The sequence below is a fragment of the Saccoglossus kowalevskii genome, unplaced genomic scaffold (assembly GCF_978046115.1).
Source record: "Saccoglossus kowalevskii unplaced genomic scaffold, keSacKowa6.1 SCAFFOLD_24, whole genome shotgun sequence".
In the NCBI taxonomy this organism is placed as follows: Eukaryota; Metazoa; Hemichordata; class Enteropneusta; family Harrimaniidae; genus Saccoglossus; species Saccoglossus kowalevskii.
The window spans coordinates 4,656,366-4,681,086 of record NW_028188618.1 but is presented as its reverse complement, the minus strand read 5'-3'; the positions used below and the strand labels follow the sequence as shown (position 1 = coordinate 4,681,086).

General features: G+C 41.5%; 1 non-coding gene and 29 pseudogenes across 1 annotated transcript; 27 read left to right on the top strand and 3 right to left on the bottom strand.

The window, feature by feature from the left end:
- Positions 1-13,904: 13,904 nt before the first annotated feature.
- LOC146727214 (5S ribosomal RNA) lies at positions 13,905-14,024 on the bottom strand (annotated as a pseudogene).
- Positions 14,025-14,120: 96 nt separating this feature from the next.
- On the bottom strand, positions 14,121-14,240 carry LOC146727213 (5S ribosomal RNA; annotated as a pseudogene).
- Positions 14,241-15,206: 966 nt separating this feature from the next.
- LOC146727212 (5S ribosomal RNA) lies at positions 15,207-15,325 on the bottom strand (annotated as a pseudogene).
- A 1,419-nt stretch (positions 15,326-16,744) lies between these two features.
- On the top strand, positions 16,745-16,864 carry LOC146727211 (5S ribosomal RNA; annotated as a pseudogene).
- A 253-nt stretch (positions 16,865-17,117) lies between these two features.
- LOC146727210 (5S ribosomal RNA) lies at positions 17,118-17,237 on the top strand (annotated as a pseudogene).
- A 481-nt stretch (positions 17,238-17,718) lies between these two features.
- Positions 17,719-17,838, top strand: LOC146727209 (5S ribosomal RNA; annotated as a pseudogene).
- Positions 17,839-17,934: 96 nt separating this feature from the next.
- Positions 17,935-18,054, top strand: LOC146727208 (5S ribosomal RNA; annotated as a pseudogene).
- A 533-nt stretch (positions 18,055-18,587) lies between these two features.
- Positions 18,588-18,707, top strand: LOC146727207 (5S ribosomal RNA; annotated as a pseudogene).
- Positions 18,708-18,803: 96 nt separating this feature from the next.
- Positions 18,804-18,923, top strand: LOC146727206 (5S ribosomal RNA; annotated as a pseudogene).
- A 94-nt stretch (positions 18,924-19,017) lies between these two features.
- On the top strand, positions 19,018-19,137 carry LOC146727205 (5S ribosomal RNA; annotated as a pseudogene).
- Positions 19,138-19,233: 96 nt separating this feature from the next.
- On the top strand, positions 19,234-19,353 carry LOC146727204 (5S ribosomal RNA; annotated as a pseudogene).
- A 97-nt stretch (positions 19,354-19,450) lies between these two features.
- LOC146727203 (5S ribosomal RNA) lies at positions 19,451-19,570 on the top strand (annotated as a pseudogene).
- A 96-nt stretch (positions 19,571-19,666) lies between these two features.
- Positions 19,667-19,786, top strand: LOC146727202 (5S ribosomal RNA; annotated as a pseudogene).
- Positions 19,787-20,309: 523 nt separating this feature from the next.
- On the top strand, positions 20,310-20,428 carry LOC146727201 (5S ribosomal RNA; annotated as a pseudogene).
- Positions 20,429-20,531: 103 nt separating this feature from the next.
- LOC146727200 (5S ribosomal RNA) lies at positions 20,532-20,651 on the top strand (annotated as a pseudogene).
- A 96-nt stretch (positions 20,652-20,747) lies between these two features.
- Positions 20,748-20,871, top strand: LOC146727199 (5S ribosomal RNA; annotated as a pseudogene).
- Positions 20,872-21,183: 312 nt separating this feature from the next.
- LOC146727198 (5S ribosomal RNA) lies at positions 21,184-21,303 on the top strand (annotated as a pseudogene).
- A 94-nt stretch (positions 21,304-21,397) lies between these two features.
- LOC146727197 (5S ribosomal RNA) lies at positions 21,398-21,517 on the top strand (annotated as a pseudogene).
- Positions 21,518-21,613: 96 nt separating this feature from the next.
- LOC146727196 (5S ribosomal RNA) lies at positions 21,614-21,733 on the top strand (annotated as a pseudogene).
- A 97-nt stretch (positions 21,734-21,830) lies between these two features.
- On the top strand, positions 21,831-21,950 carry LOC146727195 (5S ribosomal RNA; annotated as a pseudogene).
- Positions 21,951-22,046: 96 nt separating this feature from the next.
- Positions 22,047-22,166, top strand: LOC146727194 (5S ribosomal RNA; annotated as a pseudogene).
- A 96-nt stretch (positions 22,167-22,262) lies between these two features.
- On the top strand, positions 22,263-22,382 carry LOC146727193 (5S ribosomal RNA; annotated as a pseudogene).
- A 96-nt stretch (positions 22,383-22,478) lies between these two features.
- On the top strand, positions 22,479-22,598 carry LOC146727192 (5S ribosomal RNA; annotated as a pseudogene).
- A 307-nt stretch (positions 22,599-22,905) lies between these two features.
- LOC146727191 (5S ribosomal RNA) lies at positions 22,906-23,025 on the top strand (annotated as a pseudogene).
- A 96-nt stretch (positions 23,026-23,121) lies between these two features.
- On the top strand, positions 23,122-23,241 carry LOC146727190 (5S ribosomal RNA; annotated as a pseudogene).
- A 97-nt stretch (positions 23,242-23,338) lies between these two features.
- On the top strand, positions 23,339-23,458 carry LOC146727189 (5S ribosomal RNA; annotated as a pseudogene).
- Positions 23,459-23,554: 96 nt separating this feature from the next.
- Positions 23,555-23,674, top strand: LOC146727188 (5S ribosomal RNA; annotated as a pseudogene).
- Positions 23,675-23,770: 96 nt separating this feature from the next.
- On the top strand, positions 23,771-23,890 carry LOC146727187 (5S ribosomal RNA; annotated as a pseudogene).
- Positions 23,891-23,986: 96 nt separating this feature from the next.
- LOC146727186 (5S ribosomal RNA) lies at positions 23,987-24,106 on the top strand (annotated as a pseudogene).
- Positions 24,107-24,415: 309 nt separating this feature from the next.
- On the top strand, positions 24,416-24,535 carry LOC146727185 (5S ribosomal RNA). The gene has a single exon (XR_014928634.1). It is a non-coding gene; the product is annotated as a 5S ribosomal RNA (ribosomal RNA).
- Positions 24,536-24,721: the final 186 nt, after the last annotated feature.

Genomic DNA, 24,721 nt, shown 5'->3' with positions numbered 1-24,721 from the left:
AAGTTGTGGCAAAGTGCTGAAAAGTAGTTGCAAAGTAATGAAAAGTGTGGCAAAGTCATGAAAAGTGTGGCCAAGTACTGAAAAGTTGAGGCAAAGTGCTGAAAAGTAGTGGCAAAGTACTGAAAAGCAGTGGCAAAGTGTTGAAAAGTGTAGCAAAGTGATGAAAAGTAGTAGCAAAGTACTGAAAATTTGTGGCAAAGTGCTGAAAAGTAGTGGCAAAGTACTGAAAAGTGTGGCAAAGTACTGAAAAGTTGTGGCAAAATCGTGGCAAAGTACTGAAAAGTGTGGCAAAGTACTGCAAAGTTGTGGCAAAGTGCTGAAAAGTAGTGGCAAAGTACTGAAAAGTAGTGGCAAAGTGCTGAAAAGCGTGGCAAAGAACAGAAAAGTTGTGGCAAAGTCGTGGCAAAGTACTGATAAAGTGTGGCAAAGTACAGAAAAGTTGTGGCAAAGTGCCGAAAAGTAGTGGCAAAGTACTGAAAAGTGTGGCAAAGTACTGAAAGGTTGTGGCAAAGTCGTGGCAAAGTGCTGAAAAGTAGTGGCAAAGATCTTAAAATTAGTGACAAAGTACTAAAAAGCAGTTGCAAAGTACTGAAAATTGTGGCAAAGTACTGCAAAGTTGTGGCAAAGTCGTGGCAAAGTACTGAAAAAGTGTGGCAAAGTACAGAAAAGTTGTGGCAAAGTGCTGAAAAGTAGTTGCAAAGTACTGAAAAGTGTGGCAAAGTACTGAAAAGTTGTGGCAAAGTCATGGCAAAGTACTGAAATGTTGTGGCAAAGTGCTGAAAAGTGTGGCAAAGTACTGAAAATTTGTGGCAAAGTCGTGGCAAAGTACTGAAAAGTGTGGCAAAGTACTGAAAAGTTGTGACAAAGTTCTGAAAAGTAGTGGCAAAGTACTGAAAGGTAGCGGCAAAGTGCTGAAAAGTGTGGCAAAGTACTGAAAAGTTGTGGCAAAGTACTGAAAAGCAGTGGAAAAGTACTGAAAAGTGTGGCAAAGTACTGAAAAGTTGTGGCAAAGTGCTGAAAAGTAGTGGCAAAGTACTGAAAAGTGTGGCAAAGTCCTGAAAAGTGTGGCCAAGTACTGAAAAGTTGTGGCAAAGTGCTGAAAAGTAGTGGCAAAGTAGTGAAAAGCTGTGGCAAAGTGTTGAAAAGTGTGGCAAAGTGATGAAAAGTAGTGGCAAAGTACTGAAATGTTGTGGCAAAGTGCTGAAAAGTGTGGCAAAGTAGTGAAAAGTTGTGGCAAAATCGTGGCAAAGTACTGAAAAGTGTGGCAAAGTACTGAAAAGTTGTGGCAAAGTGCTGAAAAGTAGTGGCATAGTACTGAAAAGTTGTGGCAAAGTACTGAAAGGCAGTGGCGAAGTGCTGAAAAGTACTGGCAAAGTACTGAAAAAGTGTGGCAAAGTACTGAAAAGTTGTGGCAAAGTGCTGAAAAGTTGTGGCAAAGTACTGAAAAGCAGTGGCAAAGTATTGAAAAGTGTGGCAAAGTACTGAAAAGTTGTGGCAAAGTCGTGGCAAAGTACTGAAAAGTGTGGCAAAGTAATGAAAAGTTGTGGCAAAGTACTGAAAGGCAGTGGCGAAGTGCTGAAAAGTAGTGGCAAAGTACTGAAAAGCAGTGGCAAAGAACTGAAAAGTTGTTGCAAAGTGCTGAAAAGTTGTGGCAAAGTACTGAAAAGCAGTGGCAAAGTACTAAAAAGTGTGGCAAAGTCGTGGCAAAGTACACAACAGTGTGGCAAAGTACTGAAAAGTTGTGGCAAAGTGCTGAAAAGTAGAGGCAAAGTACTGAAAAGTGTGGCAAAGTACTAAAAAGTTGTGGCAAAGTGCTGAAAAGTAGTAGTAAAGGCCTGAAAAGTAGTGGCAAAGTGCTGAAAAGTGTGGCAAAGTACTGAAAAGTTGTGGCAAAGTGCTGAAAATTAGTGGCAAAGTACTGAAAAGTGTGGCAAAGTCCTGAAAAGTGTGGCCAAGTACTGAAAAGTTGTGGCAAAGTGCTGAAAAGTAATGGCAAAGTAGTGAAAAGCTGTGGCAAAGTGTTGAAAAGTGTGGCAAAGTGATGAAAAGTAGTGGCAAAGTACTGAAATGTTGTGTTAAAGTGCTGAAAAGTGTGGCAAAGTAGTGAAAAGTTGTGGCAAAGTCGTGGCAAAGTACTGAAAAGTGTGGCAAAGTACTGAAAAGTTGTGACAGAGTTCTGAAAAGTAGTGGCAAAGTACTGAAAGGTAGTGGCAAAGTGCTGAAAAGTGTGGCAAAGTACTGAAAAGTAGTGGCAAAGTACTGAAAAGCAGTGGCAAAGTACTAAAAAGCAGTGGCAAAGTACTGAAAAGTGAGGCAAAGTACTGAAAAGTTGTGACAAAGTCGTGGTAAAGTACTGAAAAGTGTGGCAAAGTACTGAAAAGTTTTGTCAAAATGCTGAAAAGTAGTGGCAAAGTACTGAAAAGTGTTGCAAAGTACTGAAAAGTTGTGGCAAAGTGCTGAAAAGTCTTGGCAAAGTACTGAAAAGTGTGGCAAAGTACTGAAAAGTTGTGGCAAAGTGCTGAAAAGTAGTGGCAAAGTACTGAAAAGTAGTGGCAAAGTGCTGAAAAGTGTGACAAAGTACTAAAAAGTTGTGGCAAAGTGCTGAAAAGTAGTGGCAAAGTACAGAAAAGTTGTGGCAAAGTACTGAAAGGCAGTGGCGAAGTGCTGAAAAGTAGTGGCAAAGTACTGAAAAATGTGTGGCAAAGTACTGAAAAGTTGTTGCAAAGTAATGAAAAGTGTGGCAAAGTCATGAAAAGTGTGGCCAAGTACTGAAAAGTTGAGGCAAAGTGCTGAAAAGTAGTGGCAAAGTACTGAAAAGCAGTGGCAAAGTGTTGAAAAGTGTAGCAAAGTGATGAAAAGTAGTAGCAAAGTACTGAAAATTTGTGGCAAAGTGCTGAAAAGTAGTGGCAAAGTACTGAAAAGTGTGGCAAAGTACTGAAAAGTTGTGGCAAAATCGTGGCAAAGTACTGAAAAGTGTGGCAAAGTACTGCAAAGTTGTGGCAAAGTGCTGAAAAGTAGTGGCAAAGTACTGAAAAGTAGTGGCAAAGTGCTGAAAAGCGTGGCAAAGAACAGAAAAGTTGTGGCAAAGTCGTGGCAAAGTACTGATAAAGTGTGGCAAAGTACAGAAAAGTTGTGGCAAAGTGCCGAAAAGTAGTGGCAAAGTACTGAAAAGTGTGGCAAAGTACTGAAAGGTTGTGGCAAAGTCGTGGCAAAGTGCTGAAAAGTAGTGGCAAAGATCTTAAAATTAGTGACAAAGTACTAAAAAGCAGTTGCAAAGTACTGAAAATTGTGGCAAAGTACTGCAAAGTTGTGGCAAAGTCGTGGCAAAGTACTGAAAAAGTGTGGCAAAGTACAGAAAAGTTGTGGCAAAGTGCTGAAAAGTAGTTGCAAAGTACTGAAAAGTGTGGCAAAGTACTGAAAAGTTGTGGCAAAGTCGTTGCAAAGTACTGAAAAGTATGGCAAAGTACTGAAAAGTTGTGGCAAAGTGCTGAAAAGTAGTGGCAAAGTACTGAAAAGCAGTGGCAAAGTACTGAACAGAGTGGCAAAGTACTGAAAAGTTGTGGCAAAGTCGTGGCAAAGTACTGAAAAGTGTGGCAAAGTAATGAAAAGTTGTGGCAAAGTACTGAAAGGCAGTGGCAAAGAACTGAAAAGTTGTTGCAAAGTGCTGAAAAGTTGTGGCAAAGTACTGAAAAGCAGTGGCAAAGTACTGAAAAGTGTGGCAAAGTCGTGGCAAAGTACTCAACAGTGTGGCAAAGTACTGAAAAGTTGTGGCAAAGTGCTGAAAAGTAGTGGCAAAGTACTGAAAAGTAGTGGCAAAGTGCTGAAAAGTGTGGCAAAGTACTGAAAAGTTGTGGCAAAGTGCTGAAAAGTAGTGGCAAAGTACTGAAAAGTGTGGCAAAGTCCTGAAAAGTGTGGCCAAGTACTGAAAAGTTGTGGCAAAGTGCTGAAAAGTAGTGGCAAAGTAGTGAAAAGCTGTGGCAAAGTGTTGAAAAGTGTGGCAAAGTGATGAAAAGTAGTTGGAAAGTACTGAAATGTTGTGGCAAAGAGCTGAAAAGTGTGGCAAAGTAGTGAAAAGTTGTGGCAAAGTCGTGGCAAAATACTGAAAAGTGTGGCAAAGTACTGAAAAGTTGTGGCAAAGTGCTGAAAAGTAGTGGCATAGTACTGAAAAGTTGTGGCAAAGTACTGAAATGCAGTGGCGAAGTGCTGAAAAGTACTGGCAAAGTACTGAAAAAGTGTGGCAAAGTACTGAAAAGTTGTGGCAAAGTGCTGAAAAGTTGTGGCAAAGTACTGAAAAGCAGTGGCAAAGTATTGAAAAGTGTGGCAAAGTACTGAAAAGTTGTGGCAAAGTCGTGGCAAAGTACTGAAAAGTGTGGCAAAGTAATGAAAAGTTGTGGCAAAGTACTGAAAGGCAGTGGCGAAGTGCTGAAAAGTAGTGGCAAAGTACTGAAAAGCAGTGGCAAAGAACTGAAAAGTTGTTGCAAAGTGCTGAAAAGTTGTGGCAAAGTACTGAAAAGCAGTGGCAAAGTACTGAAAAGTGTGGCAAAGTCGTGGCAAAGTACACAACAGTGTGGCAAAGTACTGAAAAGTTGTGGCAAAGTGCTGAAAAGTAGAGGCAAAGTACTGAAAAGTGTGGCAAAGTACTAAAAAGTTGTGGCAAAGTGCTGAAAAGTAGTAGCAAGGGCCTGAAAAGTAGTGGCAAAGTGCTGAAAAGTGTGGCAAAGTACTGAAAAGTTGTGGCAAAGTGCTGAAAATTAGTGGCAAAGTACTGAAAAGTGTGGCAAAGTCCTGAAAAGTGTGGCCAAGTACTGAAAAGTTGTGGCAAAGTGCTGAAAAGTAATGGCAAAGTAGTGAAAAGTTGTGGCAAAGTCGTGGCAAAGTACTGAAAAGTGTGGCAAAGTACTGAAAAGTTGTGACAGAGTTCTGAAAAGTAGTGGCAAAGTACTGAAAGGTAGTGGCAAAGTGCTGAAAAGTGTGGCAAAGTACTGAAAAGTAGTGGCAAAGTACTGAAATGCAGTGGCAAAGTACTAAAAAGCAGTGGCAAAGTACTGAAAAGTGAGGCAAAGTACTGAAAAGTTGTGGCAAAGTCGTGGTAAAGTACTGAAAAGTGTGGCAAAATACTGAAAAGTTTTGTCAAAATGCTGAAAAGTAGTGGCAAAGTACTGAAAAGTGTTGCAAAGTACTGAAAAGTTGTGGCAAAGTGCTGAAAAGCCTTGGCAAAGTACTGAAAAGTGTGGCAAAGTACTGAAAAGTTGTGGCAAAGTGCTGAAAAGTAGTGGCAAAGTACTGAAAAGTAGTGGCAAAGTGCTGAAAAGTGTGACAAAGTACTAAAAAGTTGTGGCAAAGTGCTGAAAAGTAGTGGCAAAGTACTGAAAAGTTGTGGCAAAGTACTGAAAGGCAGTGGCGAAGTGCTGAAAAGTAATGGCAAAGTACTGAAAAAGTGTGGCAAAGTACTGAAAAGTTGTTGCAAAGTGCTGAAAAGTTGTGGCAAAGTACTGAAAAGCAGTGGCAAAGTACTGAAAAGTGTGGCAAAGTACTGAAAAGTTGTGGCAAAGTCGTGGCAAAGTACTGAACAGTGTAGCAAAGTACTGAAAAGTTGTGGCAAAGTGCTGAAAAGTAGAGGCAAACTACTGTTAAGTGTGGCAAAGTACTTAAAAATTGTGGCAAAGTGCTGGAAAATAGTGGCAAAGTACTGAAAAGTTGTGGCAAAGTACTGAAAAGCGTGGCAAAGTACAGAAAAGTTGTGGCAAAGTGCCGAAAAGTAGTGGCAAATTACTGAAAAGTGCGGCAAAGTACTGAAAGGTTGTGGCAAAGTCGTGGCAAAGTGCTGAAAAGTAGTGGCAAAATGCTGACAAGTGTGGTAAAGTACTAAAAAGTTGTGGCAAAGTGCTGAAAAGTAGTTGCAAAGTAATGAAAAGTGTGGCAAAGTCATGAAAAGTGTGGCCAAGTACTGAAAAGTTGAGGCAAAGTGCTGAAAAGTAGTGGCAAAGTACTGAAAAGCAGTGGCAAAGTGTTGAAAAGTGTAGCAAAGTGATGAAAAGTAGTAGCAAAGTACTGAAAATTTGTGGCAAAGTGCTGAAAAGTAGTGGCAAAGTACTGAAAAGTGTGGCAAAGTACTGAAAAGTTGTGGCAAAATCGTGGCAAAGTACTGAAAAGTGTGGCAAAGTACTGCAAAGTTGTGGCAAAGTGCTGAAAAGTAGTGGCAAAGTACTGAAAAGTAGTGGCAAAGTGCTGAAAAGCGTGGCAAAGAACAGAAAAGTTGTGGCAAAGTCGTGGCAAAGTACTGATAAAGTGTGGCAAAGTACAGAAAAGTTGTGGCAAAGTGCCGAAAAGTAGTGGCAAAGTACTGAAAAGTGTGGCAAAGTACTGAAAGGTTGTGGCAAAGTCGTGGCAAAGTGCTGAAAAGTAGTGGCAAAGATCTTAAAATTAGTGACAAAGTACTAAAAAGCAGTTGCAAAGTACTGAAAATTGTGGCAAAGTACTGCAAAGTTGTGGCAAAGTCGTGGCAAAGTACTGAAAAAGTGTGGCAAAGTACAGAAAAGTTGTGGCAAAGTGCTGAAAAGTAGTTGCAAAGTACTGAAAAGTGTGGCAAAGTACTGAAAAGTTGTGGCAAAGTCATGGCAAAGTACTGAAATGTTGTGGCAAAGTGCTGAAAAGTGTGGCAAAGTACTGAAAATTTGTGGCAAAGTCGTGGCAAAGTACTGAAAAGTGTGGCAAAGTACTGAAAAGTTGTGACAAAGTTCTGAAAAGTAGTGGCAAAGTACTGAAAGGTAGCGGCAAAGTGCTGAAAAGTGTGGCAAAGTACTGAAAAGTTGTGGCAAAGTACTGAAAAGCAGTGGAAAAGTACTGAAAAGTGTGGCAAAGTACTGAAAAGTTGTGGCAAAGTGCTGAAAAGTAGTGGCAAAGTACTGAAAAGTGTGGCAAAGTCCTGAAAAGTGTGGCCAAGTACTGAAAAGTTGTGGCAAAGTGCTGAAAAGTAGTGGCAAAGTAGTGAAAAGCTGTGGCAAAGTGTTGAAAAGTGTGGCAAAGTGATGAAAAGTAGTGGCAAAGTACTGAAATGTTGTGGCAAAGTGCTGAAAAGTGTGGCAAAGTAGTGAAAAGTTGTGGCAAAATCGTGGCAAAGTACTGAAAAGTGTGGCAAAGTACTGAAAAGTTGTGGCAAAGTGCTGAAAAGTAGTGGCATAGTACTGAAAAGTTGTGGCAAAGTACTGAAAGGCAGTGGCGAAGTGCTGAAAAGTACTGGCAAAGTACTGAAAAAGTGTGGCAAAGTACTGAAAAGTTGTGGCAAAGTGCTGAAAAGTTGTGGCAAAGTACTGAAAAGCAGTGGCAAAGTATTGAAAAGTGTGGCAAAGTACTGAAAAGTTGTGGCAAAGTCGTGGCAAAGTACTGAAAAGTGTGGCAAAGTAATGAAAAGTTGTGGCAAAGTACTGAAAGGCAGTGGCGAAGTGCTGAAAAGTAGTGGCAAAGTACTGAAAAGCAGTGGCAAAGAACTGAAAAGTTGTTGCAAAGTGCTGAAAAGTTGTGGCAAAGTACTGAAAAGCAGTGGCAAAGTACTAAAAAGTGTGGCAAAGTCGTGGCAAAGTACACAACAGTGTGGCAAAGTACTGAAAAGTTGTGGCAAAGTGCTGAAAAGTAGAGGCAAAGTACTGAAAAGTGTGGCAAAGTACTAAAAAGTTGTGGCAAAGTGCTGAAAAGTAGTAGTAAAGGCCTGAAAAGTAGTGGCAAAGTGCTGAAAAGTGTGGCAAAGTACTGAAAAGTTGTGGCAAAGTGCTGAAAATTAGTGGCAAAGTACTGAAAAGTGTGGCAAAGTCCTGAAAAGTGTGGCCAAGTACTGAAAAGTTGTGGCAAAGTGCTGAAAAGTAATGGCAAAGTAGTGAAAAGCTGTGGCAAAGTGTTGAAAAGTGTGGCAAAGTGATGAAAAGTAGTGGCAAAGTACTGAAATGTTGTGTTAAAGTGCTGAAAAGTGTGGCAAAGTAGTGAAAAGTTGTGGCAAAGTCGTGGCAAAGTACTGAAAAGTGTGGCAAAGTACTGAAAAGTTGTGACAGAGTTCTGAAAAGTAGTGGCAAAGTACTGAAAGGTAGTGGCAAAGTGCTGAAAAGTGTGGCAAAGTACTGAAAAGTAGTGGCAAAGTACTGAAAAGCAGTGGCAAAGTACTAAAAAGCAGTGGCAAAGTACTGAAAAGTGAGGCAAAGTACTGAAAAGTTGTGACAAAGTCGTGGTAAAGTACTGAAAAGTGTGGCAAAGTACTGAAAAGTTTTGTCAAAATGCTGAAAAGTAGTGGCAAAGTACTGAAAAGTGTTGCAAAGTACTGAAAAGTTGTGGCAAAGTGCTGAAAAGTCTTGGCAAAGTACTGAAAAGTGTGGCAAAGTACTGAAAAGTTGTGGCAAAGTGCTGAAAAGTAGTGGCAAAGTACTGAAAAGTAGTGGCAAAGTGCTGAAAAGTGTGACAAAGTACTAAAAAGTTGTGGCAAAGTGCTGAAAAGTAGTGGCAAAGTACAGAAAAGTTGTGGCAAAGTACTGAAAGGCAGTGGCGAAGTGCTGAAAAGTAGTGGCAAAGTACTGAAAAATGTGTGGCAAAGTACTGAAAAGTTGTTGCAAAGTAATGAAAAGTGTGGCAAAGTCATGAAAAGTGTGGCCAAGTACTGAAAAGTTGAGGCAAAGTGCTGAAAAGTAGTGGCAAAGTACTGAAAAGCAGTGGCAAAGTGTTGAAAAGTGTAGCAAAGTGATGAAAAGTAGTAGCAAAGTACTGAAAATTTGTGGCAAAGTGCTGAAAAGTAGTGGCAAAGTACTGAAAAGTGTGGCAAAGTACTGAAAAGTTGTGGCAAAATCGTGGCAAAGTACTGAAAAGTGTGGCAAAGTACTGCAAAGTTGTGGCAAAGTGCTGAAAAGTAGTGGCAAAGTACTGAAAAGTAGTGGCAAAGTGCTGAAAAGCGTGGCAAAGAACAGAAAAGTTGTGGCAAAGTCGTGGCAAAGTACTGATAAAGTGTGGCAAAGTACAGAAAAGTTGTGGCAAAGTGCCGAAAAGTAGTGGCAAAGTACTGAAAAGTGTGGCAAAGTACTGAAAGGTTGTGGCAAAGTCGTGGCAAAGTGCTGAAAAGTAGTGGCAAAGATCTTAAAATTAGTGACAAAGTACTAAAAAGCAGTTGCAAAGTACTGAAAATTGTGGCAAAGTACTGCAAAGTTGTGGCAAAGTCGTGGCAAAGTACTGAAAAAGTGTGGCAAAGTACAGAAAAGTTGTGGCAAAGTGCTGAAAAGTAGTTGCAAAGTACTGAAAAGTGTGGCAAAGTACTGAAAAGTTGTGGCAAAGTCATGGCAAAGTACTGAAATGTTGTGGCAAAGTGCTGAAAAGTGTGGCAAAGTACTGAAAATTTGTGGCAAAGTCGTGGCAAAGTACTGAAAAGTGTGGCAAAGTACTGAAAAGTTGTGACAAAGTTCTGAAAAGTAGTGGCAAAGTACTGAAAGGTAGCGGCAAAGTGCTGAAAAGTGTGGCAAAGTACTGAAAAGTTGTGGCAAAGTACTGAAAAGCAGTGGAAAAGTACTGAAAAGTGTGGCAAAGTACTGAAAAGTTGTGGCAAAGTGCTGAAAAGTAGTGGCAAAGTACTGAAAAGTGTGGCAAAGTCCTGAAAAGTGTGGCCAAGTACTGAAAAGTTGTGGCAAAGTGCTGAAAAGTAGTGGCAAAGTAGTGAAAAGCTGTGGCAAAGTGTTGAAAAGTGTGGCAAAGTGATGAAAAGTAGTGGCAAAGTACTGAAATGTTGTGGCAAAGTGCTGAAAAGTGTGGCAAAGTAGTGAAAAGTTGTGGCAAAATCGTGGCAAAGTACTGAAAAGTTGTGGCAAAGTGCTGAAAAGTTGTGGCAAAGTACTGAAAAGCAGTGGCAAAGTATTGAAAAGTGTGGCAAAGTACTGAAAAGTTGTGGCAAAGTCGTGGCAAAGTACTGAAAAGTGTGGCAAAGTAATGAAAAGTTGTGGCAAAGTACTGAAAGGCAGTGGCGAAGTGCTGAAAAGTAGTGGCAAAGTACTGAAAAGCAGTGGCAAAGAACTGAAAAGTTGTTGCAAAGTGCTGAAAAGTTGTGGCAAAGTACTGAAAAGCAGTGGCAAAGTACTAAAAAGTGTGGCAAAGTCGTGGCAAAGTACACAACAGTGTGGCAAAGTACTGAAAAGTTGTGGCAAAGTGCTGAAAAGTAGAGGCAAAGTACTGAAAAGTGTGGCAAAGTACTAAAAAGTTGTGGCAAAGTGCTGAAAAGTAGTAGTAAAGGCCTGAAAAGTAGTGGCAAAGTGCTGAAAAGTGTGGCAAAGTACTGAAAAGTTGTGGCAAAGTGCTGAAAATTAGTGGCAAAGTACTGAAAAGTGTGGCAAAGTCCTGAAAAGTGTGGCCAAGTACTGAAAAGTTGTGGCAAAGTGCTGAAAAGTAATGGCAAAGTAGTGAAAAGCTGTGGCAAAGTGTTGAAAAGTGTGGCAAAGTGATGAAAAGTAGTGGCAAAGTACTGAAATGTTGTGTTAAAGTGCTGAAAAGTGTGGCAAAGTAGTGAAAAGTTGTGGCAAAGTCGTGGCAAAGTACTGAAAAGTGTGGCAAAGTACTGAAAAGTTGTGACAGAGTTCTGAAAAGTAGTGGCAAAGTACTGAAAGGTAGTGGCAAAGTGCTGAAAAGTGTGGCAAAGTACTGAAAAGTAGTGGCAAAGTACTGAAAAGCAGTGGCAAAGTACTAAAAAGCAGTGGCAAAGTACTGAAAAGTGAGGCAAAGTACTGAAAAGTTGTGACAAAGTCGTGGTAAAGTACTGAAAAGTGTGGCAAAGTACTGAAAAGTTTTGTCAAAATGCTGAAAAGTAGTGGCAAAGTACTGAAAAGTGTTGCAAAGTACTGAAAAGTTGTGGCAAAGTGCTGAAAAGTCTTGGCAAAGTACTGAAAAGTGTGGCAAAGTACTGAAAAGTTGTGGCAAAGTGCTGAAAAGTAGTGGCAAAGTACTGAAAAGTAGTGGCAAAGTGCTGAAAAGTGTGACAAAGTACTAAAAAGTTGTGGCAAAGTGCTGAAAAGTAGTGGCAAAGTACAGAAAAGTTGTGGCAAAGTACTGAAAGGCAGTGGCGAAGTGCTGAAAAGTAGTGGCAAAGTACTGAAAAAGTGTGGCAAAGTACTGAAAAGTTGTTGCAAAGTGCTGAAAAGTTGTGGCAAAGTACTGAAAAGCAGTGGCAAAGTACTGAAAAGTGTGGCAAAGTACTGAAAAGTTGTGGCAAAGTCGTGGCAAAGTACTGAACAGTGTAGCAAAGTACTGAAAAGTTGTGGCAAAGTGCTGAAAAGTAGAGGCAAACTACTGTTAAGTGTGGCAAAGTACTTAAAAATTGTGGCAAAGTGCTGGAAAATAGTGGCAAAGTACTGAAAAGTTGTGGCAAAGTACTGAAAAGCGTGGCAAAGTACAGAAAAGTTGTGGCAAAGTGCCGAAAAGTAGTGGCAAATTACTGAAAAGTGCGGCAAAGTACTGAAAGGTTGTGGCAAAGTCGTGGCAAAGTGCTGAAAAGTAGTGGCAAAATGCTGACAAGTGTGGTAAAGTACTAAAAAGTTGTGGCAAAGTGCTGAAAAGTAGTTGCAAAGTAATGAAAAGTGTGGCAAAGTCATGAAAAGTGTGGCCAAGTACTGAAAAGTTGTGGCAAAGTGCTGAAAAGTAGTGGCAAAGTACTGAAAAGCAGTGGCAAAGTGTTGAAAAGTGTAGCAAAGTGATGAAAAGTAGTAGCAAAGTACTGAAAATTTGTGGCAAAGTGCTGAAAAGTAGTGGCAAAGTACTGAAAAGTGTGGCAAAGTACTGAAAAGTTGTGGCAAAATCGTGGCAAAGTACTGAAAAGTGTGGCAAAGTACTGCAAAGTTGTGGCAAAGTGCTGAAAAGTAGTGGCAAAGTACTGAAAAGTAGTGGCAAAGTGCTGAAAAGCGTGGCAAAGTACAGAAAAGTTGTGGCAAAGTCGTGGCAAAGTACTGATAAAGTGTGGCAAAGTACAGAAAAGTTGTGGCAAAGTGCCGAAAAGTAGTGGCAAAGTACTGAAAAGTGTGGCAAAGTACTGAAAGGTTGTGGCAAAGTCGTGGCAAAGTGCTGAAAAGTAGTGGCAAAGATCTTAAAATTAGTGACAAAGTACTAAAAACAATTGCAAAGTACTGAAAATTGTGGCAAAGTACTGCAAAGTTGTGGCAAAGTCGTGGCAAAGTACTGAAAAAGTGTGGCAAAGTACAGAAAAGTTGTGGCAATGTGCTGAAAAGTAGTTGCAAAGTACTGAAAAGTGTGGCAAAGTACTGAAAAGTTGTGGCAAAGTCATGGCAAAGTACTGAAATGTTGTGGCAAAGTGCTGAAAAGTGTGGCAAAGTACTGAAAATTTGTGGCAAAGTCGTGGCAAAGTACTGAAAAGTGTGGCAAAGTACTGACAAGTTGTGACAAAGTTCTGAAAAGTAGTGGCAAAGTACTGAAAGGTAGCGGCAAAGTGCTGAAAAGTGTGGCAAAGTACTGAAAAGTTGTGGCAAAGTACTGAAAAGCAGTGGAAAAGTACTGAAAAGTGTGGCAAAGTACTGAAAAGTTGTGGCAAAGTCGTGCAAAGTACTGAAAAGTGTGGCAAAGTACCGAAAAGTTTCGTCAAAATGCTGAAAAGTAGTGGCAAAGTACGGAAAAGTGTGGCAAAGTACTGAAAAGTTGTGGCAAAGTGCTGAAAAGCCTTGGCAAAGTACGAAAAGTGCCACTGCTTTTCAGTACTTTGCCACTACTTTTCAGCACTTTGCCACAACTTTTCAGTACTTTGCCACACTTTTCAGCTCTTTGCCACTACCTTTCAGTACTTTGCCACTACTTTTCAGAACTTTGTCACATCTTTTCAGTACTTTGCCACACTTTTCAGTACTTTGCCACGACTTTGCCACAACTTTTCAGTACTTTGCCACACTTTTCAGTACTTTGCCACACTTTTCAGTACTTTGCCATGACTTTGCCACAACTTTTCAGTACTTTGCCACGCTTTTCAGTACTTTGCCACTATTTTTCAGCACTTTGCCACAACTTTTCTGTACTTTGCCACACTTGTTCAGTACTTTGCCACGACTTTGCCACAACTTTGCAGTACTTTGCCACCATTTTCAGTACTTTGCAACTAATTTTCAGCACTTTGCCACAACTTTTCAGTACTTTGCCACTACTTTTCATCACTTTGCCACACTTTTCAACTCTTTGCCACTGCTTTTCACTACTTTGCCACTAATTTTCATCACTTTGCCACAACTTTTCAGTACTTGGCCACACTTTTCAGGAGTTTGCCGCACTTTTCAGTGCTTTGCCGCTACTTTTTCAGCACTTTGCCACAAATTGTCAGTACTTTGCCACACTTCTCAGCACTTTGCCACTACTTTTCAGTACTTTGCCACTACTTTTCAGCACTTTGCCACAACTTTTCAGTACTTTGCCACACTTTTCAGCACTTTGCCACTACTTTTCAGTACTTTGCCACTACTTTTCAGCACTTTGCCACAACTTTTCAGTACTTTGCCACACTTTTCATAACTTTGCCTCTACTTTTCAGCACATTGCCACAACTTTTCAGTACTTAGCCACACTGTTGAGTACTTTGCCACGACTTTGCCACAACTTTTCAGTACTTTGCCACACTTTTCAGTACTTTGCCACTGCTTTTCAGTACTTTGCCAAAACTTTTCAGCACTTTGCCACAACTTTTCAGTACTTTGCCACACTTTTCAGCACTTTGCCACTACTTTTCAGTACTTTGCCACAACTTTTCAGCACTTTGCCACAACTTTTCAGTACTTTGCCACACTTTTCAGCACTTTGCCACTACTTTTCAGAACTTTGCCACTGCTTTTCAGCATTTAATGCTTCGTCTAGGCAAAAAATCATGGGAAAAAGTTAATATGTAATGTGGAATAAAAATGTTGATGAGCCTACTTCACGTGGTATTCCAAGCTTGTCTCCCGTGCAAGTACTAACCACGCCCGATGCGGCTTAACTTCAGTGATCGGACGAGAACTGGTGTATTCTGCAATAGTTTGGCAGTAGGCTGAATATTTGTCGGAATTGAATGTCATTTAATGTTACGGCTAGGCAAAAAATCATAGGAAAAAGTTAGAATGTAATGTGGAATAAAAATGTTGATGTGCCTACTGCACGAGGTATTCCCAGCCGGTCTCCCATGCAAGTACTAACCACGCCCGATGCAGCTTAACTTCAGTGATCGGACGTGAACTGGTGTATTTTGCAATGGTTTTGCAGTAGGCTGAATATTCGTCGGAATTGGATGTCATTTAATGCTACGGCTAGGCAAAAAATCATGGAAAAAAGTTAGTATGTAATGTGGAATGAAAATGTTGATGAGCCTAATGCACGTGGTGTCTCCAGCCGGTCTCCCATGCAAGTACTAACCGCGCCCGATGTAACTTAACTTCAGTGATCGGACGAGAACTGGTGTATTCTGCAATTGTTTGGCAGTAGGCTGAATATTCGTCCGAATTGTATGTCATTTAATGCTTCGTCTAGGCAAAAAAATTATGGGAAAAAGTTAGTATGTAATGTGGAATAAAAAAGTTGATGAGCCTACTGCATGTGGCATTCCCAGCCAATTTCCCATGCAAGTACTAATCACGCCTGATGCAGCTTAACTTCAGTGATCGGACGAGAACTGGTGTATTATGCAATGGGTTGGCAGCAGGCTGAATATTTTTTTTTCGTCGGAATTGGATGTCGTTTTATGCTTCGGCTAGGCAAAAAATCCCGCGAAAAAGTTAGTATGTACAGTGGACTAAAAATGTTGATGAGCCTATTGCATGTGGTATTCTCAGCCGGTCTCCCATGCAAGTACTAACCACGTCCGGTGGGCTTAACTTCAGTGATCGGAAGAGAACTGGTGTATTCTGCAATGGTTTGTCAGTAGGCTAAAAATTCGTCGGAATTGGATGACATTTAATGCTTCGGCTAGGCAAAAAATCCCCGGAAAAAGTTAGTATGTACAGTGGAATAAAAATGTTGATGAGCCTACTGCATGTGGTATTCTCAGCCGGTCTCCCATGCAAGTACTAACCACATCCGGTGGGCTTAACTTCAGTGATCGGACGAGAACTGGTGTATTATGCAATAGTTTGGAAGTAGGCTGAATATTCGTCGGAATTGGATTTCGTTTAACGCTTTGGCTAGACAAAAAATCGCGGGAAAATGTTAGTATGTACGGGAGAATAAAAATGTTGATGAGCCTACTGCACTTGGTATTCTCAGTCAGTCTCCCATGCAAGTACTAACCACGTCCGGTGAGGTTAACTTCAGTGATCGGACGAGAACTGGTGTATTCTGCAATGGTTTGGCAGTAGGCTGAATATTCGTCCGAATTGTATGTCATTTAATGCTTCGTCTAGGCAAAAAAATTATGGGAAAAAGTTAGTATGTAATGTGGAATAAAAAAGTTGATGAGCCTACTGCATGTGGCATTCCCAGCCAATTTCCCATGCAAGTACTAATCACGCCTGATGCAGCTTAACTTCAGTGATCGGACGAGAACTGGTGTATTATGCAATGGGTTGGCAGCAGGCTGAATATTTTTTTTTCGTCGGAATTGTATGTCGTTTTATGCTTCGGCTAGGCAAAAAATCCCGCGAAAAAGTTAGTATGTACAGTGGACTAAAAATGTTGATGAGCCTATTGCATGTGGTATTCTCAGCCGGTCTCCCATGCAAGTACTAACCACGTCCGGTGGGCTTAACTTCAGTGATCGGAAGAGAACTGGTGTATTCTGCAATGGTTTGTCAGTAGGCTAAAAATTCGTCGGAATTGGATGACATTTAATGCTTCGGCTAGGCAAAAAATCCCCGGAAAAAGTTAGTATGTACAGTGGAATAAAAATGTTGATGAGCCTACTGCATGTGGTATTCTCAGCCGGTCTCCCATGCAAGTACTAACCATGCCCGATGCAGATTAACTTCAGTGATCGGACGAGAACTGGTGTATTATGCACTGGTTTGGACAGGCACGGAATACCACGTGCAGAAGGCTGATGAACATTTTCATTCCACTGTACATACTAACTTTTTCCATAATTTTTTGCCTAGACGAAGCAATAAATGACATCCAATTGCAACGAATATTCAGCCTACTGCCAAACCAATGCAGAATACACCAGTTCTTGACCGACCACTGTAGTTAATCTGCATCGGGCATGGTTAATACTTGCATGGGAGACTGGTGGGAATACCACGTGCAGTAGGCTCATCAAAAATGTTATTCCACAGTACATACTAACGTTTTTCCTGGATTCTTTGCCTAGCCGAAGCGTTAAGTGACATTCAATTCCGACGAATATTCAGCCTACTGCCAATCCATTGCAAAATACACCAGTTCTCGTCCGATCATTGACGTTAAGCCCACCGGACGTCGTTAGTACTTGCATGGGAGACCGGCTGAGAATACCACATGCAGTAGGCTCATCAACATTTTTATTCCACCGTACATACTAACTTTTTCGCGGGATTTTTTGCCTAGCCGAAGCATTAAACGACATCCAAGTCCGACGAATATTCAGCCTACTGCCAACCCATTGCAGAATATACCAGTTCTCGTCCTATCACTGAAGTTAAGCTGCATCGGGCGCGGTTAGTACTTGCATGGGAGACCGGCTGGAAATACCACGTGCAGTACACTCATCAATATTTTTTATTCCACATTACATAATAACTTTTTCCCATGATTTTTTGCCTAGACAAAGCATTAAATGATATACAATTCGGACGAATATTCAGCCTACTGCCAAACCATTGCAGAATACACCAGTTCTCGTCCGATCACTGAAGTTATGCTGCATCGGGCGTGGTTAGTACTTGAATGGGAGGACGGCTTAGAATACCACGTGCATTAGGCTCATCAATATTTTTATTCCACCGTACATACTAACTTATTCTCGGGATTATTTGCCTAGCCATAGTATTAAATGATATACAATTCCGACGAATATCCAGCCTACTGCCAAACCATCGCAGAATATCACGGCTGGGAATATCACGTGCAGTAGGCTCATCAACATTTGTATTCCACATTACATACTAACTTTTACCCAAAATTTATTTTTTGCCTAGCCGTAGCATTAAATGACATCCAATTTCGACGAATATACAGCCTACTGCCAAACCATTGCAGAATACACCAGTTCTCGTACGATCACTGAAGTTAAGCTGCATCGGGCGTGGTTAGTACTTGCATGAGAGACCGGCTGAGAATATTACGTGCAGTAGGCACATTAACATTTTTATTCCACCGTTCATACTAACTTTTCCCCGGGATTGTTTGCCTATCCGATGCATTAAATGGCATCCAATTCCGAAAAATTTTCAGCCTACCGACAATCCATTGCAGAATACACCACTTCTCAACCGATCACTGAAGTTAAGCTCATTGGACGTGGTTAGTACTTGCATGGGAGACCTGCTGAGAATATCACTTGCAGTAGGCTCATCAAAATTCTTATTCCGCATTACTTACTAACTTTTTCCCATGATTTTTCCCTAGCCGTAGCATTAAATGACATCCAATTCTGACAAATATTCAGCCTACTGCCAAACCGTTGCAGAATACACCAGTTCTCGTCCGATCACTGAAGTTAAGCTGCAGTACTTGAATGGAAGACCATCATTTTATTCCACCGTACATACAAACTTTTTTCCATGATTTTTTGCCTAGCCGAAGCATTAAATGACATCCAATTCCGACGAAAATTCAGCCTACTGCCAATCCATTGCAGAATACACCAGTTCTCGTCCGATCACTGAAGTTAAGCCGCATCGGGCGTGTTTAGTACTTGCACGGGAGACCTGCTGGGAATACCACGTGCAGTAGGCTCATCAATATTTTTATTCTACCGTACATACTAACTTTTTCCAGGGATTTTTTGCCTAGCCGAAGTATTAAATTACATCCAATTCCGACGAATATTCAGCCTACTGCCAAACCATTGTAGAATACACCAGTTCTCGTCCGATCACTGAAGTTAAGCCTCATCGGGCGTGGTTAGTACTTGCATGGGAGACAGGCTGGGAATACCACGTGCATTAGGGTCATCAACATTTTCATTCCACCGTACATACTAACCTTTTTCCCGTGTTTTTTGCCTAGACGAAGCATTAAATGACATACAATTCGGACGAATATTCAGCCTACTGTCAAACCAATGCAGAATAAACCAGTTCTAGTCCGATCACTGAAGTTAATCTGCATCGGCATGGTTAGTACTTGCATGGGAGATTGGATGGGAATACCACGTGCAGTAGGCTCATCAAAAATTTTATTCCGCTGAACATAGTAACATTTTTCCTGGATTCTTTGCCTAGCCAAAGCATTAAACGACATCCAATTCCGACGAAAAAAAATATTCACCCTACTGCCAACCCATTGCAGAATACACCAGTTCTCGTCCGATTAATGAAGTTAAGCTGCATCGGGTGTGGTTAGTACTTGCATGGGAGACTGGCTGGAAATACCACGTGCAGTAGGCTTATCAACGTTTTTATTCCACCGTACATACCAACTTTTTCCCGGGATTTTTTGCCTTGCCCAAGCGTTAAACGACATCCAATTATGACGAATACTCAGCCTACTGCCAAACAATTGCAGAACACACCAGTTCTTGTCCGATCACTGAAGTTAAGCTGCATTGGGCGTGGTTAGTACTTGCATGGGAGACCGGCAGGGAATACCACGTGCAGTAGGCTCATCAACATTTTTATTCCACATTCCATAGTAACTTTTTCCTATGATTTTTTGCCTAGACGAAGCATAAAATGACATACAATTCGGACGAATATTCAGCCTACTGCCAAACCATTGCAGAATACACCAGTTCTCGTCCGATCACTGAAGTTAAGCTGCATCGGACGTGGTTAGTACTTGCATGGGAGACCGGCTGGGAATACTACATGCAGTAGGCTGATGAACATTTTTATTCCACCATACATACAAAATTTTCCATGATTTTTTGCCTAGCCGAAGCATTAAATGACATCCAATTCCGACGAAAATTCAGCCTACTGCCAATCCATTGCAGAATACACCAGTTCTCGTCCGATCACTGAAGTTAAGCCGCATCGGGCGTGTTTAGTACTTGCACGGGAGACCTGCTGGGAATACCACGTGCAGTAGGCTCATCAATATTTTTATTCTACCGTACATACTAACTTTTTCCAGGGATTTTTTGCCTAGCCGAAGTATTAAATTACATCCAATTCCGACGAATATTCAGCCTACTGCCAAACCATTGCAGAATACACCAGTTCTCGTCCGATCACTGAAGTTAAGCCTCATCGGGCGTGGTTAGTACTTGCACGTGAGACCTGCTGGGAATACCACGTGCAGTAGGCTCATCAACATTTTTATTCCACATTACATACTAACTTTTTTTCCATGATTTTTTGCCTAGCCGAAGCATTAAATGACATCCAATTGCGACGAATATTCAGCCTACTGCCAAACCAATGCAGAATAAACCAGTTCTCGTCCGATCACTGAAGATAATCTGCATCGGGCATGGTTAGTACTTGCATGGGAGATCGGCTGGGAATACCACGTGCAGTAGGCTCATCAAAAATTTTATTCCGCTATACATAATAACATTTTTCCTGGATTCTTTGCCTAGCCGAAGTATTAAATTACATCCAATTCCGACGAATATTCAGCCTACTGCCAAACCATTGCAGAATACACCAGTTCTCGACCGATCGCTGAAGTTAAGCTGCATCGGGAGTGGTTAGTACTTGCATGGGAGACCGGCTGGGAATACTACGTGCAGTAGGCTGATGAACATTTTTATTCCACCGCACATGCACAATTTTCCATGATTTTTTGCTTAGCCGAAGCGTTAAATGACATTCAATTCCGACGAATATTCAGCCTACTGCCAATCCATTGCAAAATACACCAGTTCTCGTCCGATCATTGACGTTAAGCCCACCGGACGTCGTTAGTACTTGCATGGGAGACCGGCTGAGATTACCACATGCAGTAGGCTCATCAACATTTTTATTCCACCGTACATACTAACTTTTTCCCGGGATTGTTTGCCTATCCGATGCATTAAATGGCATCCAATTCCGCCAAATTTTCAGCCTACTGACAATCCATTGCAGAATACACCACTTCTCGACCGATCACTGAAGTTAAGCTCATTGGACGTGGTTAGTACTTGCATGGGAGACCTGCTGAGAATATCACTTGCAGTAGGCTCATCAAAATTCTTATTCCGCATTACTTACTAACTTTTTCCCATGATTTTTCCCTAGCCGTAGCATTAAATGACATCCAATTCCGACGAATATTCAGCCTACTGCCAAACCATTGCAGAATACACCAGTTCTCGTCCGATCACTGAAGTTAATCTGCATCGGCATGGTTAGTACTTGCATGGGAGATTGGATGGGAATACCACGTGCAGTAGGCTCATCAAAAATTTTATTCCGCTGAACATAGTAACATTTTTCCTGGATTCTTTGCCTAGCCGAAGCATTAAACGACATCCAATTCCGACGAAAAAAAAATATTCACCCTACTGCCAACCCATTGCAGAATACACCAGTTCTAGTCCGATCACTGAAGTTAAGCTGCATCGGGTGTGGTTAGTACTTGCATGGGAGACTGGCTGGAAGTACCACGTGCAGTAGGCTTATCAACATTTTTATTCCACCGTACATACCAACTTTTTCTCGGGATTTTTTGCCTTGCCCAAGCGTTAAACGACATCCAATTCTGACGAATACTCAGCCTACTGCCAAACAATTGCAGAACACACCAGTTCTTGTCCAATCACTGAAGTTAAGCTGCATTCCTTTGGCGTGGTTAGTACTTGCATGGGAGACCGGCTGGGAATACCACGTGCAGTAGGCTCATCAACATTTTTATTCCACATTACATAGTAACTTTTTCCTATGATTTTTTGCCTAGCCGTAGCATTGAATGATATTCAATTGCTACGAATATTCAGGCTACTGCCAAACCAATGCAGAATACACCAGTTTTCGTCCGATCTCTGAAATTAATCTGCATCGGGCATGGTTAGTAATTGCATGGGAGACCTGCTGGGAATACCACGTGCAGTTGGCTTATCAAAAATTTTATTCCGCAGTACATGCTAACTTTTTCCCGGGATTTTTTGCCTAGCCGAAGTATTAAATTACATCCAATTCCGACGAATATTCAGCCTACTGCCAAACCATTGCAGAATACACTAGTTCTCGTCCGATCACTGAAGTTAAGCTGCATCGGGCGAGGTTAGTACTTGCATGGGAGACCGGCTGGGAATAATACATGCAGTAGGCTGATGAACATTTTTATTCCACCATACATACAAAATTTTCCATGATTTTTTGCCTAGCCGAAGCATTAAATGACATCCAATTCCGACGAAAATTCAGCCTACTGCCTATCCATTGCAGAATACACCAGTACTCGTCCAATCACTGAAGTTAAGCCGCATCGGGCGTGGTTAGTACTTGCACGGGAGACCTGCTGGGAATACCACGTGCAGTAGGCTCATCAATATTTTTATTCTCCTGTACATATTAACTTTTTCCAGGGATTTTTTGCCTAGCCGAAGTATTAAATTACATCCAATTCCGACGAATATTCAGCCTACTGCCAAACCATTGCAGAATACACCAGTTCTCGTCCGATCACTGAAGTTAAGCCGCATCGGGCGTGGTTAGTACTTGCACGGGAGACCTGCTGGGAATACCACGTGCAGTAGGCTCATCAACATTGTTATTCCACATTACATACTAACTTTTTTTCCATGATTTTTTGCCTAGCCGAAGCATTAAATGACATCCAATTGCGACGAATATTCAGCCTACTGCCAAACCAATGCAGAATAAACCAGTTCTCGTCCGATCACTGAAGATAATCTGCATCGGGCATGGTTAGTACTTGCATGGGAGATCGGCTGGGAATACCACGTGCAGTAGGCTCATCACAAATTTTATTCCGCTATACATAGTAACATTTTTCCTGTATTCTTTGCCTAGCCGAAGTATTAAATTACATCCAATTCCGACGAATATTCAGCCTACTGCCAAACCATTGCAGAATACACAAGTTCTTGTCCGATCACTGAATTTAAGCTGCATCGGGCGTGGTTAGTACTTGCATGGGAGACCTGCTGGGAATACCACGTGCAGTAGGCTTATCAAAAGTTTTATTCCGCAGTACATACTAACTTTTTCCCGGGATTTTTTGCCTAGCCGAAGTATTAAATTACATCCAATTCCGACGAATATTCAGCCTACTGCCAAACCATTGTAGAATACACCAGTTCTCGTCCGATCACTGAATTTAAGCTGCATCGGGCGTGGTTAGTACTTGCATGGGAGACCTGCAGGGAATACCACGTGCAGTTAGCTTATCAACATTTTTATTCCACATTACATACTAACTTTTTCCCATGATTTTTTGCCTAGACGAAGCATTAAATGACATGAAATTCGGACGAATATTCAGTCTACTGCCAAACCATTGCAGAATACACCAGTTCTCGTCTGATCACTGAAGTTAAGCTGCATCGGGAGTGGTTAGTACTTGCATGGGAGACCGGCTGGGAATACTACGTACAGTAGGCTGATGAACATTTTTATTCCACCGCACATGCACAATTTTCCATGATTTTTTGCCTAGCCGAAGCGTTAAATGACATTCAATTCCGACGAATATTCAGCCTACTGCCAATCTATTGCAAAATACACCAGTTCTCGTCTGATCATTGACGTTAAGCCCACCGGACGTCGTTAGTACTTGCATGGGAGACCGGCTGGGAATAATACATGCAGTAGGCTGATGAACATTTTTATTCCACCATACATACAAAATTTTGCATGATTTTTTGCCTAGCCGAAGCATTAAATGACATCCAATTCCGACGAAAATTCAGCCTACTGCCAATCCATTGCAGAATACACCAGTTCTCGTCCAATCACTGAAGTTAAGCCGCATCGGGCGTGGTTAGTACTTGCACGGGAGACCTGCTGGGAATACCACGTGCAGTAGGCTCATCAATATTTTTATTCTACCGTACATACTAACTTTTTCCAGGGATTTTTTGCCTAGCCGAAGTATTAAATTACATCCAATTCCGACGAATATTCAGCCTACTGCCAAACCATTGCAGAATGCACCAGTTGTCGTCCGATCACTGAAGTTAAGCCGCATCGGGCGTGGTTAGTACTTGCACGGGATACCTGCTGGGAATACCACGTGCAGTAGGCTCATCAACATTGTTATTCCACATTACATACTAACTTTTTTTCCATGATTTTTTGCCTAGCCGAAGCATTAAATGACATCCAATTGCGACGAATATTCAGCCTACTGCCAAACCAATGCAGAATAAACCAGTTCTCGTCCGATCACTGAAGATAATCTGCATCGGGCATGGTTAGTACTTGCATGGGAGATCGGCTGGGAATACCACGTGCAGTAGGCTCATCAAAAATTTTATTCCGCTATACACAGTAACATTTTTCCTGGATTCTTTGCCTAGCCGAAGTATTAAATTACATCCAATTCCGACGAATATTCAGCCTACTGCCAAACCATTGCAGAATACACCAGTTCTTGTCCGATCACTGAATTTAAGCTGCATCGGGCGTGGTTAGTACTTGCATGGGAGACCTGCTGGGAATACCACGTGCAGTATGCTTATCAAAAGTTTTATTCCGCAGTACATACTAACTTTTTCCCGGGATTTTTTGCCTAGCCGAAGTATTAAATTACATCCAATTCCGACGAATATTCAGCCTACTGCCAAACCATTGTAGAATACACCAGTTCTCGTCCGATCACTGAATTTAAGCTGCATCGGGCGTGGTTAGTACTTGCATGGGAGACCTGCTGGGAATACCACGTGCAGTAGGCTTATCAACATTTTTATTCCACATTACATACTAACTTTTTCCCATGATTTTTTGCCTAGACGAAGCATTAAATGACATAAAATTCGGACGAATATTCAGTCTACTGCCAAACCATTGCAGAATACACCAGTTCTCGTCCGATCACTGAAGTTAAGCTGCATCGGGAGTGGTTAGTACTTGAATGGGAGACCGGCTGGGAATACTACGTACAGTAGGCTGATGAACATCTTTATTCCACCGCACATGCACAATTTTCCATGATTTTTTGCCTAGCCGAAGCGTTAAATGACATTCAATTCCGACGAATATTCAGCCTACTGCCAATCCATTGCAAAATACACCAGTTCTCGTCCGATCATTGACGTAAAGCCCACCGGACGTCGTTAGTACTTGCATGGGAGACCGGCTGAGAATACCACATGCAGTAGGCTCATCAACATTTTTATTCCACCGTACATACTAACTTATTCCCGGGATTATTTGCCTAGCCGAAGTATTAATTTACATCCAATTCCGACGAATATACAGCCTACTGCCAAACCAGTGCAGAATACACCAGTTCTCGTCCGATCACTGAAGTTAAGCTGCATCGGGCGTGGTTAGTACTTGGATGGTAGACCTGATGGGAATACCACGTGCAGTAGGCTTATCAAAAATTTTATTCCGCAGTACATACTAACTTTTTCCCGGGATTTTTTGCCTAGCCGAATTATTAAATTACATTACGGCTTAACTTCAGTGATCGGACGAGAACTGGTGTATTCTGCAATGGTTTGGCAGTAGGCTGAATATTTGTCGGAATTGCATTTCAATTAATGCTTCGGCTAGGCAAA